We start from the raw sequence: 6,098 nt of genomic DNA, 5'->3' as shown, positions 1-6,098 counted from the left end.
GACCAGTTGCCATGGTTTCTTGGGGACTTTTATTTCCCCTCACAACAATAAATTAGATTCTGTAGATGACATAATTCTCACCCATTTCAAATAGGTGATACATGTCACTGCTTCTTTTTAAGGTGTTAATGGTTAATTGCTGTGTGGCTGTTTCTGTGCTCATATTGATGCTCCCTATTTATTTTTTTATAATTGCTATTAAACGTGGGATCTGTAGGACCCCAGGAAAATAGTATAGGCATAATCTATCCCAGTAGATCAAGCAAAGTGTCCAAGATTTCATCTTCCCTTTCCTTTGGCCTCCACGGTTCAACTCTCAGGGTTCTCTTGCTGCTTACAAGCATCTTAATTTTATGTATATCACTTGGTAATAAAATTGCAGAACTAACATGCCCAACCTCTCTTCAGTCCTACTGTGCTTTTCTATAACTGGGAGAATCTTCAAATGCTCGGTAAGAGCAAGCATGGTTGAAGCCTTCCCTGAGAATGGTGTGAGCACAGCCATGGAAACTCGTGTCACCCTGCAAACTGATCTCTTCACTATTTCATGCCATACATTTTCATTAGGTGATCAACAGAAAGGCTATGATTGCTCAGGAGCTCAACCCTGGTATTTAAATTTCTTCTCCTCGACCTTAATGAGGGCATATATCAGAGCAGTAGAGTGGGGTGACATTTACGACACTGATTAGACACAGATCATTCAGGGGTGAGGCTTCGGACCAGTGGCAATCCTGATCTGTGCTAAACAGCAATCGTCTAATTACAAAACTCACAATAAGAATAACAAACAATAATCTTGTTTTTCAAACTGCACCTCAATTAGCAGGAGCATTCCAAAGTCGGAAACGTGGGAGGAGTTTCTACTCTGTGCCGCTCCCTGAACTCGGGAGTGCGAGGGAGGGGAGGAGCTTCTGGGCAGATGAAGACATAGAGAAGGAAGTCCGGAGTTGGGAGGAGACATCTGGAAAAGATTAAAGCCACAGAACATAAGTATATGAATCAGGGTTCTCCTCAAAGCATTAAATAAGGTCTTGTTAAAGATCAGTCTGGGACCTTCTTTTGTAAGTTTTGGTAAATTCATTAAAGCTTGTGTCTCAGCCTTTAGGTCAAGGTATATCCATGTTTCTTAATCCAAATTCCAGAAACGGGAGGAAATTCAGAATCTCAAGAGGGATGTCTGTTTCACTATGTAACTGTAAAGGGTTCTCAGAACTGTAAAAAAACTGATCTGTCCAAAGGAATTCTGTGATAACTGAGTTCTGATACTGTTCTGTCCTATTTCTGAACATTTGGATCTAGACAAACGTCATAATATTTTAGACAAAAGTCTTCAAATTTAGCAAATACATCAACTGGTGATCCATCAGGGAAAAGCCATGACCAAGCTTTGGACTGCCAGACAGGACTCTGTACAGAAACTGCTACAACCTGGTCCCCCCCACTCCAAGGGCATGCACGGACGGGGTTGGTCTCTTGAGGCATGCTCTCATGGGGCTGGTCTACTGCTCCATAAGGAACCCAGACATGAATTGTAGTGTCTTCTGGCTGCATCTGCTCTTCTCTACTCTGAATCATAGCTTCATTTTCTCAGTGGCAGCCTTGTTTTTGCTTTTCACCTGATGGGACAAATTTCAGAGTCCAGAGAAGGTCTTCTGCATTGAGCCTGGTTATTAAAGAGGTGGTAGCTGCCTAACTTTTGATGATGGGTGCTAAAGATCCTTTTGTCTGGTTTGGTGGAAACCTGGCTTGAGAAACTGGTCTCAGAACTGGCCGTGTTCAGGAGGCTGAGTCTCACCGGCAGATGTGTCGCCCTCTGTTACAGATTTTGGTAGATTTTACCCTGGCAAGTACCATCATGTCAGTTTTGAAGATGTCCATTTCTTCTTTTCCTGTGAATGTCTCCTGATCATATCTGTTGTAGACAGCTGGGACAGGACATTGGGTATATAACATGGGATCCACAGGTGCTGTATTGGGGGCCAGTCACAATTCAGGTACATTCCATTCTTCTCTGGCCTTTACAGATTGAAGAATTGCAAAAATATTCTTGTAAAACAGTTTACTGTACTTCTGATCCTCACCCCAACTCTGCGGATGATAGCTTGGGTCACAGTTACCTCAACATCCCCCCACAGCCTCGGTTTCAGGGCATTTATATCCTCATCTAGATCAGTCTTGACTGCACATCTTTTCTTAGCCTTAACCTTGATTACAGCAATTTTTCCCACTGCCATAGCTTCAGACAAAGACTAATCTGTTCCTTTTGTACAATCCCTTCTTTGGGCCCTCCAAACCAGCAGCCGGTCTCTCTTTATCAAGGTCCACACATTCTTCATCTTCAATTTGTATTTCTTTGCTCCTCCTAAAACTTCACCTCATTTTGACTTGAGCAGGTCCCTGAAGACCTTTTTCTAGGGGTGCCCTTCTGTCTCTAATTGCCAAAGTTAATGTTGCACCAGGAGTTCTCCAAGTACATCTTCCCAGTCAGGGCTTCTAACCATAGCCAGGTTTTCAGGAGCTACAGCAGGACATCAACAGTAGGATGAGGAAAAGTACACATTATTAAGTACAAATAAGATAGAAGCCAGTGTGGGGTGTTCTCTGGGTTGGTTTCCTTTCCGGTCTCCCCAAACTATGTAGCTGGTCTTGACATTCTGGGGTTACTGGAATACCTGACAATCACTCTTTTCCTTCACCACAGTCTGCTTTCCCTGGGTGCCACACTGTTGCTGCATGCTGGGTACATGTGTCTTCCACCTCACTGCCATCTCTGATAGCAATAAGGGCAGCTGCCCCCAAGTCCCTGGGGACCCCACACTATAAGGCCTTATGAGAGTATATGAGATAATCTTAACCAGGCCTTTCCTGTCTTAATGTCTTTTTTTGATAGAAGCAGGGTCCAAAGTGCAAACCTGCAATAATCACCCCCATCAAGAGGGATTTTCTTATAATTTCACCCTATGTCTAAAAGTGGTCTCTTGTTTACCTGCCCACACCCTCCTAAACCTGCTTCTCTATTTATTTAAATTCAATTAATTAACATATAATGTATTATTAGTTTCAGAGGTAGAGGCCAGTGATTCATCAGTCTTATATAACACCCAGTGCTCATTACATCACGTGCCCTCCTTAATGTTCATCACCCAGTTACCTCATCTCCCCACCCCTCTTTCCTCCAGCAACCCTCAGTTTGTTTAAGAGTTCCGTATGGTTTGTCTCCCTCTCTGGTTTCGTCTTGTTTATTTTTTCCTCTCTTCCCATATGATCCTGTTTTGTTTCCTAAACTCTACATCTCAGCAAAATCATATAATAATTGTCTTTCTCTGACTGACTTATTTTGCTTAGCATAACACCCTCTAGTTCCAACCACATCGTTGTAAATGGGAAAATTTCATTTTTTAATGGCTGAGGAGTATTCCATTGTGTATATATACCACATCTTTTTTTTTTATAAATTTTTTTTTATTATGTTAGTCACACCACATCTTCTTTATCCATTCATCTGTTGATAGACATCTGGGCTCTTCCCATAGTTTGGCTATTGTGGACATTGGTGCTAGAAACATCGGGGTTCAGGTGCCCCTTCAGATCACTACATTTGTATCTTTGGGGTAAATACCCAGTAGTACAATTGCTGGGTTGTAGGGTAGCTCTGTTTTCAACTTTTTGAAGAACAGCCGTACTGTTTTCCAGAGTGGCTGCACCAGCTTGCATTCCCACCAACAGTGTAAGAGGGTTACCCTTTCTCTGCATCCTTGCCAACATCTGTCATTTCCTGACTTGCTCATTTTACCCATTCTAACAAGCGTGAGGTAGTGTCCTATTGTGGTTTTGAGTTGTGTTTCCCTGATGCCAAGTGATGTGGAGCATTTTTTCATGTGTCCGTTGGCCTTTTGTACGTCGTCTTTGAAGAAATGTCTGTTCGTATCTTCTGCCCATTTCTTGATTGGATTATTTGTTCTTTGGGTGTTGAGTTTGATAAGTTCTTTATAGATTTTGGATACTAGCCCTTTACCTGATAAGACATTTGCAAGTATCTTCTCCCATTCTGTTGGTTGTCTTTTTTTTTCTCTTACTAATAATACTACTCAGTTGGTGAGGCTCTTAACCAGTTATTCTTCATTTTTCTCTTTCATTCCCACACCATATCCAACAGAGCCAGAAATCCTGTCTCTGGAGGGTTTCTATAATCCCTAACTGGTTTTCCTATTTCTATTTTTAGCCTCCTTTCTTCTCCCCACCCCCCCCAACCCCCAATCTAGTTTCTAAACTGCAGCCAGAGCATTCTTTTAAAGGCACTGGATTGGGGCACCTGGGTGGTGCAGTTGGTTGAGCGACTGACTCTTGGTTTCAGCTCAGGTCTTGATATTGGGGTTGTGAGATTGAGCCCTGTGTCGAGTCCCCCATCAGGCTCCCTGCTGAGTGTGGAGTCTGCTTGGAATTCTCTCTCCCTCTCCCTCTCCCACTCATGCTCTCTCTCTTACTCAAATAAATAAATCTTAAAAAAAAATAAAAGGCAAATTGAATTGTGTCTTGCAATAACCCTCCAGTCACATTACTGGCATTTAGAACCAACCCAAAGTCCTCCCTGAGGCCCCCAAGTCCTGCATGATTGTGTCCTTGTCTATCTCTCTGGACCCAATTCACAGACTTGACCCCTTGCTCACTCTGCTTTATCACACTGCTTCCTTGCTGGTTCTTATATGCCAATTACAGACCTGCCTCAGGTCCTTTGCTCTTGCTGCTCCCTTAGCCTGGGACCTCTTCCTCCATGCAGCCCAAGGTTGGGTTCTTGGTTTATCTTCTTCCTGATCAGAGTTGCCTCTCCTCTTGAGAACCCTATCTGAAATATCACTCTCATCACCTCATCCTCCTTTATTTTTCATTGTAGCATTTATGGTTACTTAATATCATATTATTTATTTTTTGTTGATTTGTTTATAGTATCTGCCTAATAAACAAAGACTCTTGAGGTCAGGGACTCTGTTTTGTTGTCTGCAGGGTTCTCACCTAAAAGGATACTGGTGTCAAATATGTGCTTAGTACATATTTGTTGAATGAATGCTAGATGGGAAAACTGGAAGCTAAAATGAACTGTCCTTACCTCCCTGTTTTTCCCAAGGACAATTTGCCAAGGATAAGGATAATCCAGTGTGCAAATAATGTGCTCAACCATGATCAGAAATTGACTGTAATTTTAAAAAAATATGTATTTATTTGAGAGAGAGAGAGAGAATGAGTGTGTGTTGGGGGGAAGGGGCAGAGGGAGAAGTAGATTCCCCACTGAGCAGGGATCCTGACTGGGGGCTCAATCCCAGGACCCTGAGATCATGACCTGAGCCAAAGGCAGACACTTAACTGACTGAGCCACCCAGATGCCCCAGAGGTTGATTGTAATTTGAACTCAAGTCCTGTTGTGTCCCTTCGTGGCTCCCTGTTGACATTTGCAATACAATTTTATAATGGTCTGCCCAAAGAAACTTAAAACCAAATTCTCAATTATTTCTTCCTAGTGTTTCTGAGTAAAAACCCCAGCCCTAACCACTCAGAGGGTCTGCAGGAGATAATTTCCTGGAATGGCGTGTATCCTCAACCTGGAATTGGTACAGCAGCATCAGCATCATATTTGCTAAATTATTTTGCTAATGAGGACAGTTCTAGGGTGTTTCCAAGACACACTCTTCATTTACTTCCAGAGCTGCATGCACAACTCCAACAGCCCCTGAAACAAGGTTGGTGACATCAGTGCATAAGTCACTCTTCAAGTGAGCAAAGAAAATATGCTATGACTTGCATTTACCCCATGTAATAGCAGATGAAGAACATTTGTTATTTATTTACTCTGGTTACATCAGCTTTTTAAATTGTTCTAGTTGAACTATAAAACTCTACCGAATGTCTTAGACTGACCTACCTAGCAGAGTAGAGAAATTTGTAGTGGCAGTTAGAAAACTTAGATATGTCTTCATCAGATGTGTAAACTTGTGGGAGCAGCTTACATTCCTTCTGTTCCTTATAATAGGAGAGGATAATGTAGTTGAAATTTTCCAACAAGCCCAACGTTTTCAGGAAACAACAACTACTATAGGCCTCCC

At 42.3% G+C, this 6,098-nt stretch overlaps 1 pseudogene; it reads right to left on the bottom strand.

Moving 5' to 3' along the window:
• Nucleotides 1-1,159: 1,159 nt before the first annotated feature.
• Nucleotides 1,160-5,179, bottom strand: LOC109489160 (annotated as a pseudogene).
• Nucleotides 5,180-6,098: the final 919 nt, after the last annotated feature.

Source organism: Ailuropoda melanoleuca, chromosome 19 (genome assembly GCF_002007445.2).
Source record: "Ailuropoda melanoleuca isolate Jingjing chromosome 19, ASM200744v2, whole genome shotgun sequence".
In the NCBI taxonomy this organism is placed as follows: Eukaryota; Metazoa; Chordata; class Mammalia; order Carnivora; family Ursidae; genus Ailuropoda; species Ailuropoda melanoleuca.
This window is presented reverse-complemented; position numbering and strand designations above follow the sequence as displayed.